Here is an 11,941-nt window from a genome sequence, read left to right as displayed (position 1 = left end):
TGCATGCATAATACTTGCATACATGCATATATAGATATATATACATACATATATATGTATATGTCTTTTACTGTAAAACAACAGTACAATATGAAGATAAAAGGCCCATAATACACTATTTGAACGTTGTAACCATATATTTCGAGCACTTCCTTCTATGCTCCAGTGATCAGGAGCACAGAAATATATGATTGCAACATTAAAATAGTATATTATGGGCCTTTTTAAATTTATATATATATATATATATATATATATATATATATATATATATATTATATATCGTAAATTATAACTCCCAGTCATTATGATAACCCTGTGTCACAAATATTATTCACCCATATGCCAGGGTACCAAAAAAGTTTTACTGTCAGTCATCTAATTCAAGTGAAGGTCATCAAATTCAATCTTCATCTTATTGCAAGCTTACGTAACCTGTTGTCTTAGCATATAGCGGTTGCGTTATATCACGTAAAGTACCACATTTCACTGCTGTATATGTAGCAGAGATGTATATATATAAATAAACACACACACTCACACACACACACATACACAAACACACACACACACACATATATATATATATACTATATATATATATATATATATATATATATATATATATATATAGTATATATAGTTATATATATATATATATATATATATATATATAGTATATATATATCATATATATATATATATATATATATGAGTTCAGTCCTAAGCTGGGAAGTCTGCAATACACTTTAACAAAAGGGAATGAGCCACAAGTTTAAATCAGTATGCTCATGAATTCAGTTACTGTAACAAAAAAGCTGTCATTACCACTAAACTCTAGAAAAAGTTCAGATGTATTGTAACCGGTTCTGTTAAGAATGTAAATATTACTCAGGCAATAACATGATTTCGTATTGCAGTAGCGACTAACCCAGTTTACCTCAAGTGTAATGGGAAACTAAGGAAAATATAAACTAATACTAAGCGATGCTGGAACACTTTGTTTAGCTATCCAGAGAACAGAAGGTGGAAAGGCTATTTATGGTTCAAACTCCGTGTACATCCTTACCGGAACCCTGAGTTAGCAGTGCTAAGATGTAAAGAAAAAAAAAATCTTTTGGTTCTCCTAAAGGAGAAATTTCGGAATGTTCTGTTATAAAAAGTCTCATTACAGAAACATTAGTGGAGTTTAATCAGTCCAATTAATTGAAAATAACCCTTAGATCGTTTTTAAAAGCCAAGGTTGTTTGATGCTTTTCTTGTCTTTTTTTCTAATTATAAATATTTATAGAAATTCAATAGAGCTGCCAAAAAACAAAGTTTTAATAAAGCTTACTTTTGTTGTAAGTAATATTTCCTTTCAATGATAAGTTACTCTGGAAATTGCTGTAAAACTAGAAAGCTAATGGCGTACCAAATGGTTTGTAAGGAATTTAACAAAGTGTTAATATTTGCAGTAGACTTGGAGCATTAGGATCTAGTTGTAATAATACGTTTATTATGCCTGGAGCTTGGCAAAAACAGCAGTGCTTTGGATCTTCTATAAAAGAGGTTTTTGGGGGAGTTAATTAAACATATCCTCAATATCTTTCGCCCTGTCAGACTTCGGAGTTAAGTCTGTATAAACTACCACACACGTAGTGCATAGCTACAATTATGGACCCTTAAACTTGCTTACTGAGCATTCAGTTAAACATTCCCCATTGAATTGCACATGTAAGAGGAAACTTTACGTTGGGGAAGTAGTGAAAAAGAATTATACAAAATATACAAATAATACGTCTGTTGACCACTGTACGTTCCAAGGATGGTTTTTGCAATATGACTGCAGCAACAATTCAAAGGGTTTTTACATCTTTGATTGGTGGTCATGGTATAAGCTCCATTTACTTCCCTTGCTTAAAAATAAAGCTTAATAAGTATATAAGTGACTTTCAACCAAATGTCTGAAGATTCAGTTTTGGTCTTATACATTTACTAGCATGATCATTTTCATTCCTTTCAGGAGGAAAAACGCAACTTGCTATTCACCGATATTAAACTATTGATTTCGTTTTATTATCCAGTTCATTATGCCTCTGGTATAACTTTTTTTACCTCAAGGAATTTATTTACAGGAAGTAACTCCTGTCTTCAGTTCACTGCGCAATATGAGATGTGATAGCAATGGCTTTTATAATTAAGATGTATGACTTTTCTACTTAGGACGTTTCCATTTAGGATGTAGTTAAATGAACACTTCCTATCCACTAAAAAAGTAGAAAAGCAATGGGGAAAGGATACGCTTACGGTCTTCGTAGCACTGTAATGGGAAAAATATTCCTTTAATTATTAGTGATTTATTTAGGAATTGATTCATCATCCTCCTCTAATATCTTTACACTGCTATTGTAAGTGGATTGGAAACTATAAAGGGTTTTCGTTTTTGTTGTGGACACGACAGAGGCAGTGTAGCCAGTGCCTTGTTTTGTTTTCTCTCACTCGAGTATGGGAGCGCTGCCCTGAATCTTTCGTCTGCTTTTGGTAACACTAGCAACACATGTAAGAATCACGAATGCTTTCGTGTGAGGGGTCGTCAACCTGTCCGCTCTTCATTTTGGCTATTTTACCAAATATTAATTACAAATGATTATCTATCCTTGCAAGGGACTAGTCCAGGGGATCTAATCCAGAGATCTAGTCCAGGAGTTCTGAGGACTAGGTAAATTAATCAAGTCCAGGAGACTAGGCCTGGGAGAAATTTGGCATGATGTAATGAGTAATAAAGAAACAAGCTGAATACCAGGAATTTTCTTCAATACCCCTAAAATGGAAATCAGCACTTCAACTGCCTCCCAGTGGGAAGACATCACCTGGCCTCATCAGTAATAAGACCCATACACACAAGAAATATCATGTAATAGCAGGTAGACAGGCCTACCCTAATTCCCAGGCAGCGTAAAGGTCATTAGTCTTCATACCCACTGTGTCAACTATGACACAGTACCGCAGTCGCAGACCCGTGTCTCCAGGCAAGAAGACTGACAAAAGTGTATATGTATAATAATGTTATTCTCATTCTCGTATCTTAATGTCATGGTGTGGGAAAAAATCCCGCCCGTGACATTTGGTGGCAGCTGTGTTGGATCTCTAGTCCAGTGCTATTGATCCAGACCCACTGTGCCTATATATTATGTAGGTCACTTATAATGTTTTGTCGTATTGTATGCATTTCTTTATACAATATTGTTGATTTTTGTCTGATTAAGGTCATGACTTATTTACATGCATATTCATTATTTCTGTAGGGAGATGTATGGCATTGTCTCTTGATGTAGTTTACATTGTATTATTTGATTATATATGTAAGTGTTTGAAATATTGTAGCAATGGCGACTGGTACTGATGAATCATATATTGATCTAATTCAGTTAGAACAAGAAACACAACAAACATTACAGACAGTTAAGAGCTTCACTCAATCCTACCAGGACGTTTGGTCTCAAGTGGGAGATTTAACAAATCAAGTCAAGGACTTGGACCAGAAGTTGGTTGACATACAGGGTACAATACAACACTTAACACCCAACCATAGTAACACTCAACCACCCATAATGTCCACCCCACATATGTCTCACATCATTCCAAGTAATCCATTCTCATGTGACAACCTCAGTACCATAACAGGAACCCCACAATACATACCCCCAATACCGCCTCGTACAAATACTAAGTACCCACCAAAAAACACAACTACTATCACAAGTACAGTGCCCTTAATACCCATAAATGTCTCATCAACACCACCTAACCCTGCAGTGGTAGTACAATCTCCTACACAACCATCCACACCTATACCTAATCCATCATCAGGTAACTCTTGTCAAAACCCTCATACCAGTCAGTCAAACCCATTCATTTTGCAGCAAGGTCAACAGACTGTATACCCAATCCCTTCCTTGTACCACAGCCTACTTATCCATTTAATAATACCAATCCATTCTTTTATTCAATAAACACTCCTGTAGCAATTCCTCAGAATGTACCAGTGTTAAAGCCAAAAGATGTAGCCTTCTCAAACTTTCTGAACTCGAGGGAGTTCTTGCTGACAACAGAACTTAATACTTTTTTCAGACAAGTAGAGTCATGCACTAGCTCAGATGACAGGAGAATAGAAGTGGCAATGGCCCGGGCTGAACCGGATATAGCTACATTCTTAACAGCAGCGTTAGTAAAACAGGGTAATAATCTACCTTGGGATGAGATTAAGAAACTTATGAAGAAGCAGTTTATTGGCTCAGCCACTCTGTTACAGGCATGGCAAGAGATAACTTCCATGACTTATTTGATGAACCTCCTAGTTCTTTTATTAATAAATTACAGTGTAAAATCTCAGCTTTAACTTTGAAATTCCCCAATGATCCAATTCCAACATCAGATAAATTCCTTAAGACAAAGGTTTATAAGGGATTGAATTCACAGGCCCAAGCCAAACTAGTTGATTTCTTAGCAGACCATATTCCGTTGGAAAATTTCATGACATGGGCCGAAGAAGAATATTATAGGGCTCAAGGAATGAATAGTAATAATGGGAATAGAGTCTTGCCAATTTCCAGCACTGGGAATCCTCCAGTCATCAACCCCAGTAACAGGTGTTCAACAAAGGGAAATACAAAGAAGTGAGCTAGATAATTTAAGAAAGAAGCTTGAAGAGTTAAATCAAAAGCTGGAGAAAGTAAACATACAGAAACAAAAGAGTAATAGTAAATAATGTATCTTTTGCAGAGTGACTGACCATAATTTGTCTGATTGTCCTCTTGATCCTCCAAAGGAGTTTGTTTTGATTGTTTCCAACAAAATAGTAGGAGAGGTCATGTAGGATGTCCAGGAAAAGTAGGTATAAGATGACTAGGGAGTCCGGCACGAGCTCCTACTATCAGTCTGGTGGTTAATGATAACATGATTGAAGCCTTAGTTGATACAGGTAGCTGTGCCAGCATAGTTAAGAAATCCTTTGTGGAAAGCTTAGGTTTGAAGCCTGCCAAGATGAGAAATTTACCAAGGTTAACGGGAGTCACCCAGGCAGTTGTACCAGTACTAGGATCTGTTTATTTAGATGTTCATAGTGGCACTAGAGTTGTTACTCACTTATTTTTTATTGTGCCAGACAACTTGTTAGATACAGAAATTCTATTGGGCACAGATTTGCTTGGGGTTGCTCGTCTAACATGGGATCATATAAAGGGTATAGTAATTTGGGATAATATTACATATCATGTGCGGCTTCTTAAACTGAGACCTTCCACAAGGAGAATTAGGAATCTCAAAACTATTCAGCCATTAAACCTTGGAGTAGATGAGATAAGATTAAAGAAAAAAATTATCCTACCTCCCTCTTCTGCAGGTATTTATGCTGTGTCTGTAAATGAAATAAAAGATACAATACTCGAATATACCTCAGACTTGAAAGCCTATGGTGCTACGAAGGCTTTGTGCCTTAAAGTCACTAATAATCAGGAAGTACATATACCTCTCATAAATAGTACAAAGGGTGTAGTTAAGTTGAAAATAGGAACACTGATAGGTACTTACCATAAGATTGATGAAAGGGACATCATTTCAGTAGCTCCCAGATGTCGAAAGATTGAAATTAGGAATGAGCTGATACCTGAAAGCATGCGTGTTGTACCAGAACAAGGATGCACTAGAGAGAAAAAGCTGGAAAATTTGATTGCACAGCAAGATTGGTCACATTTAGACGATGAACAGCAGGCCCAATTAAAGAATCTAGTCATGAAAAATCACCAAGTTTTCATAGTGGAGAGTAATGAAATAGGAAAATTCAAGGGAGTTCAGGGACATATTAATGTTAGTGATTCTGAACCAGTTAGGTCACCCATGTATAGATACCCTGAGAAAGCCAAGCAGCTTATTGCAAATATGTTGGAGGATATGGAAGCTAAAGATATAATTGAGCCATCCACAGCTGCATGGTTAAGTCCAATAGTCTTGGTAAGGAAACCAGACAATTCTCAAAGGATGTGCTTAGACTATCGAAAAGTCAATACCCACCTTCAAACTGACATCCATCCTTTGCCTAGATTAGAAGAATTAGTTGAGTCAGCATCAGGGAATCAATTTTATGCTTCATTGGACATGAAAGACGCTTATTATCAAGTAGAATTAGATGAAGATAGTAGAGATCTGACAACGTTTAGTGATGGAGTCTCCTTATATAGGTTTAAGAGGTTACCGTTTGGTTTGAGTTGCAGCCCAGCTATATTTTCAAGGGTAATAGGTAATATCTTGGCTCCATTACTAAAAAAGGGATACATAAAGAATTATTTAGATGATATTGTAATATGGGCACCCAGCTTGGAAGAATTAATTGAGAGATTAGAAGAGCTGTTCAAATTATTTAGTGAAAAGGGTGTGAAATTAAACATCAAGAAGTGTCAGTTTGCACAAAAAGAGATAAAATTTCTTGGTCATATAATATCCAAAGAAGGATGCAAGCCTTGTCCTGACAACATAAGTGCCATCAGAGATATGAAAGCTCCTACTGATGTCAAAGAAACTAGAAGATTTTTAGGAATGTGCGGATTTTATCGCAAGCACATACAAAATTTTGCAAAAATTGCTGTTCCCTTAACCAATCTTTTAAGAATGAAAGAGCCATTTGCATGGACACCAGAGTGTCAGTCTAGTTTTGAGCAGTTGAAACAGCTTCTTATGACAGCTCCTTTGCTCATAAAAGCAGACATGACAAGACCTTTTCAGTTATTCACAGATGCTAGTCTGAATCATGTAGGTGCAGTGCTGATGCAGGAGAGTGATGGCCTTTTGAAACCTGTTGGATACTTTTCAAAGAAATTGAAGCCTGTAGAACAGAGATATTCTACTACTGATAGGGAAGCCTTGGCTATTGTGTTAGCATGTAGGCGGTTTCATCATTTTCTTTGGGGTGTTCCATTTACAATCCACACAGACCATCAACCTCTTGTGTCAGTATTCAAAAGAAAGACAAAGTCACCTAGGATGAATAGATGGATTATTGAAATGCAAGATTATCGCTTCAAAGTTGTGTATAGGCCAGGAAAGCACAATGAGGTAGCTGATCAGTTAAGTAGGCCAGTTAGGGCAATCTTTCACAATAATCAAGACAATTATCTTGGGTTGAGTAAGGAAGAATACAAGGCTAAGCAGATAGGTGAAACAAGATGGGGTGAATTAATTGCATACTTAGAAGGAGGAAAATTGCCTAGGAAGAAGTTTCCCAGAGCATTCATCCATCAGTTTATGCTGTATGAAGGCTTGTTATATCTGAGTGCTGACAAGCATGACAATAGTATTCAGTTAAGACTTGTGGTACCGCAGGAGCTTAGGAAAGCTGCTTTGAAGTTTGGTCATGAGTCTGTTGTTAGTCATTTAGGAGAAGGAAAACTATTGATGCCCTGGAGACTTATTTCTATTGGCCTTCACGTAGATCTGATGTGGTTAAGTTTGTTAAAGAATGCATTACATGTCAGGTTCATAAAGACAGTCCATCCTTACAGCAGAAATTCCAAGAACTTCCACCAGTACATAAACCCTTGGAGCGTATCAGTATTGATTTGACAGATATGATGTCTGGTGCAAATGGGTACCGTTACGTTCTTACAGTGATTGATCATTATTCACGCTTTGTGAAGTTTTACCCATTGAGGAATAAGACTACAGAAGTGGTCAGTAAGAATTTTCAGAAATATTTAAATGATTTTGGAATTCCAGGGTGTAATTCTTGACAATGGGGCTGAATTCACATCACAACAGTTTAGAGATCTTTGCCAAAAGCACAATATAAATACTGGTTTCATCACACCATACCATCCTGAAGGTAACAGAAAGAATGCATAGGACTATGAAGACCCTATTGAATGTCATGTGTCAGGGTCATCCTTATCAGTGGCCAACCTATTTAGGCGAAACCCAACGAGTCCTTAATTGTGCTGTCCATGCAACAACAGGTGAACAGCCACATTATGTCTTCTTTAGCAGGAGACCTGCTAGACAAATAATAACTACATTACCGTCAATTGATGATGAAGTGAGTGATTCTGATATCGCCAAAGTTCATGAGATAATCCAAAAGACCCACTTAGAGAGGTCAAAAACATTTTTTAAGTATAGCCAACCGAAAGCTAGTGAATACGAGTGTTGAAAAGAATTCACTAGTCTGGGTCAGTAGAAATGAGACTCAAATACCTGGTACTAGTCGAAAGTTAAATGTTAAGTGGCTCGGACCCTATAGAGTGGTAGAAGTTGTGCGAGATGGATCCACTTATGTGTTGAAAAATTTGTTTGATGATACAATCGTAGAACGAGCTGCTAATAAACTAAAGCCATTCCATGGTGATGAAGAATGGTTAGTTACCATGAAAGAGCACTCTGAAAATGTGCCTGATATAGTAACTGAAGGAGTTCGTACAAGAGGTGCTAGGAATATTGTGCCTCCCTCATGTCTCATTGAAGAGATATAGACTCTGTTTGATGATGTACAATACTGTAAATTTTGTATGTTTTGTATTTTTTTTTTTTTTCTTAGTTTTGAGATTCATGAAAATGTAATTTTTTTTCTGTCCACAGTGGCCAGTAATGTGAAAACTTTATCGTTTTGAGGTAATGAACAAAGGAATAATGTAAAACATTTTGTACAAGAATTCACATAGTGCCCTGGTTGGGAATGCAATTGTGTCTTATGGGTCTTGTCTTATAGGAAATTGTCAGAGTTTTGCTCTTGTAGTACTGGTTTGGTACATCTTAGAGGATAGAGTACACCACTTTCCAAACCCCTTTGAGATTCAAGTTTAGAGTCGTTTCTAGCCAATAGCGCTGGTGAGTTTGATAATCATTAGGACGCCTCAATAGGAGTAAATTTTGTCTTCACATGTGGAGAACTCTTTTGTTGCAGAGTGATGTGACATCCTGTGTAAGTGGAGTCAATCTAACCCCAGTAATATTAGGCTAGACAAAGCTATTAGGAAAGCTGTATTGAACGCACACTATAGGGTAGTGTCCCCATTTAGTACTCAAGTATATCCTTGTTTTATGTTGTTGCAAGAGCCCCTTTAGTCTCTAGTTGAGATTGTTGCTTGTTCCTACTGTTTTCAAGACCTGTTTTTCCGCAGTTGCAGACCCATCTAAGGAGCTGTTTGGTTCCGTTAGGAAAAGTTGTCCTTGATATTAGAGTGGACATGAATCAATTCTTCCCCGAGGGAAAAGCTTTGTAATGGGAAAAATATTCCTTTAATTATTAGTGATTTATTTAGGAATTGATTCATCATCCTCCTCTAATATCTTTACACTGCTATTGTAAGTGATTGGAACTATAAAGGGTTTTCGTTTTTATTGTGGACACGACAGAGGCAGTGTAGCCAGTCCCTTGTTTTGTTTTCTCTCACTCGAGTATGGGAGCGCTGCCCTGAATCTTTCGTCTGCTTTTGGTAACACTAGCAACACATGTAAGAATCACGAATGCTTTATTTGCTTTTTGTGTTGAGGGGGGGGGTCGTCAACCTGTCCGCTCTTCATTTTGGCTATTTTACCAAATATTAATACAAATGATTATCTATCCCTTGCAAGGGATCTAGTCCAGGGGATCTAATCCAGGGATCTAGTCCAGGAGTTCTGAAGACTAGGTAAATTAATCAAGTCCAGGAGACTAGGCCTGGGAGAAATTTGGCATGATGTAATGAGTATAAAGAAACAAGCTGAATACCAGGAATTTTCGTCAATACCCCTAAAATGGAGATCAGCACTTCAACTGCCTCCCAGTGGGAAGACATCACCTGGCCTCTTCAGTAGTAAGACCCATACACACAAGAAATATCATGTAATAGCAGGTAGGACAGGCTTACCCTAATTCCCAGGCAGCGTAAAGGTCATTAGTCTTCATACCCACTGTTATGGACCTCTTCTTGGAGCGTTTTTCATTTTCCTATGTGGAATACAACTGATTTTTTTTTACTATATCTTCGTGCCTAAGAAGATTACCAGTACTATACCCACTGTGTCAACTATGACACAGTACCGCAGTCGCAGACCCGTGTCTCCAGGCAAGAAGACTGACAAAAGCGTATATGTATAATAATGTTATTCTCATTCTCGTATCATAATGTCGTGGTGAGGGAAAAAACCGCCCGTGACAATCACATGATCACTTGAATTACTACTTATTTTCTATTTCTCAGATGAGCAATGGGATATTACCGAACAGTCAAAGTCAAAGGATTGTCCGAATTATTGAGAATATTATCCATGACATTATGTCGAAAGAAACGGGTAACAGACATCCAAATCTTCTCAGGAACCTCTCACTGTTTTATTGGGAAAGGGTGATCTATGCATTAAAATGAATTCGAATGTTCGTCCTTGTAAATCTAGTGCTTATTTTCTCACAAACATTCTAGAGGTACTTGTGGTTGACGTGTTAACAAGCAGACTTATTATGCATTAGTATACGCTAATATTTTTTGTATGTTTTCTATAGTGTCAAAGCTGACCCGTTTTCTTTGATTTTCTCCGTTGAATCCGACCGCTGGCGTATTCATGCCATGATTTATTTGCTTAGCCATTTACGGTTTATTGAACCATTGTCAGATTCTTTAAATGTACACACAGACACACACACATTTGAGTGTAAGCATATTAAAAAATATAAGAAATCACATCATATTGTCGGTAACTGCAGGAATGAGATTTCATTAGATTTCGTCCCGCCCCACTCTTTGTTTTACTACTTACTACTTCTCAGCTGTAATGCACAACAATCTTATGAAAATACATTGTAAAATTAGCATTTCAGAAAAATTACAAATGAATGCCAGATCAAATTAACGTAAAACAACTACATTACTACATAAAGGATGTGAAAATGTATATAAAATAAGAAGTAAGTACGGGTGGCACTTCTCTAATTCAATATCTCATTTTTACTCCTCATTCCCTTATTGTTAAGACTGACCTATCCCTGGAACACGTCCTGATAACTGGTTCGAGTCTTTATTTAGCTTGGAATCACGGATTTTAATAATTTCAAATGGAGTTGAAAATATGTTAATCAAAGCCTCGTAATTACAGCACAATTCGATGCACACATAAATTTGATGTGTATAGTGATTCAATACGAAAATTCGGTCACACACACACACACACACACACACACATATATATATATATATACATATATATATATATATTATATATATATATATATATATATATATATATATAATCTTCTTTAATATATGAAACATAAATTGCATCTATATTTATATATATTCTATATATATATATATATATATATATATATATATATCATAATATATATTTTAATTATAATCATATATATTTATTCTTTATATATATATAGTAATATATATATATATATATATATATATATATATATATATATATATATATATATTGTAGGAAGCCCACTAAAATTCGGGAAAAAAAAATGAAAGTTTTTATTTAAGTTTTCGGAGAGTACATTCTCTCCCTCTTTCTGAAAGAGGGAGAGAATGTACTCTCCGAAAGCTTAAATAAAAAAAACTTTCATTTTTTTCCGAAATTTTAGTGGGCTTCCTACAACATATTAGAACACGGATACAGTGTTTAACTTTGCTATATATATATATATATATATATATATATATATATATATATATATATATATATATATATATATATAAAGAAACAAGATAGTAATAGGAACTAACTAAATGTAGATGTTCTACTTGTCTGGCAAGGACAGTAAAAGAAGTGAATCTTGTTTCCTTGATTTTTCAAAGTTCTGCCCAAAGTGGTAAATCAATTTCTAAAGGTTCGTATACCCGATCCCGTCTACCTACTAGAAGGTCTTCAGAAATTTTCAGGTAAGCAATGTTTTTACAAACCATATTGCCGAGTGATATTTCAAAAT

Source organism: Macrobrachium nipponense, chromosome 2 (genome assembly GCF_015104395.2).
Source record: "Macrobrachium nipponense isolate FS-2020 chromosome 2, ASM1510439v2, whole genome shotgun sequence".
In the NCBI taxonomy this organism is placed as follows: domain Eukaryota; kingdom Metazoa; phylum Arthropoda; class Malacostraca; order Decapoda; family Palaemonidae; genus Macrobrachium; species Macrobrachium nipponense.
This window is presented reverse-complemented; position numbering follows the sequence as displayed.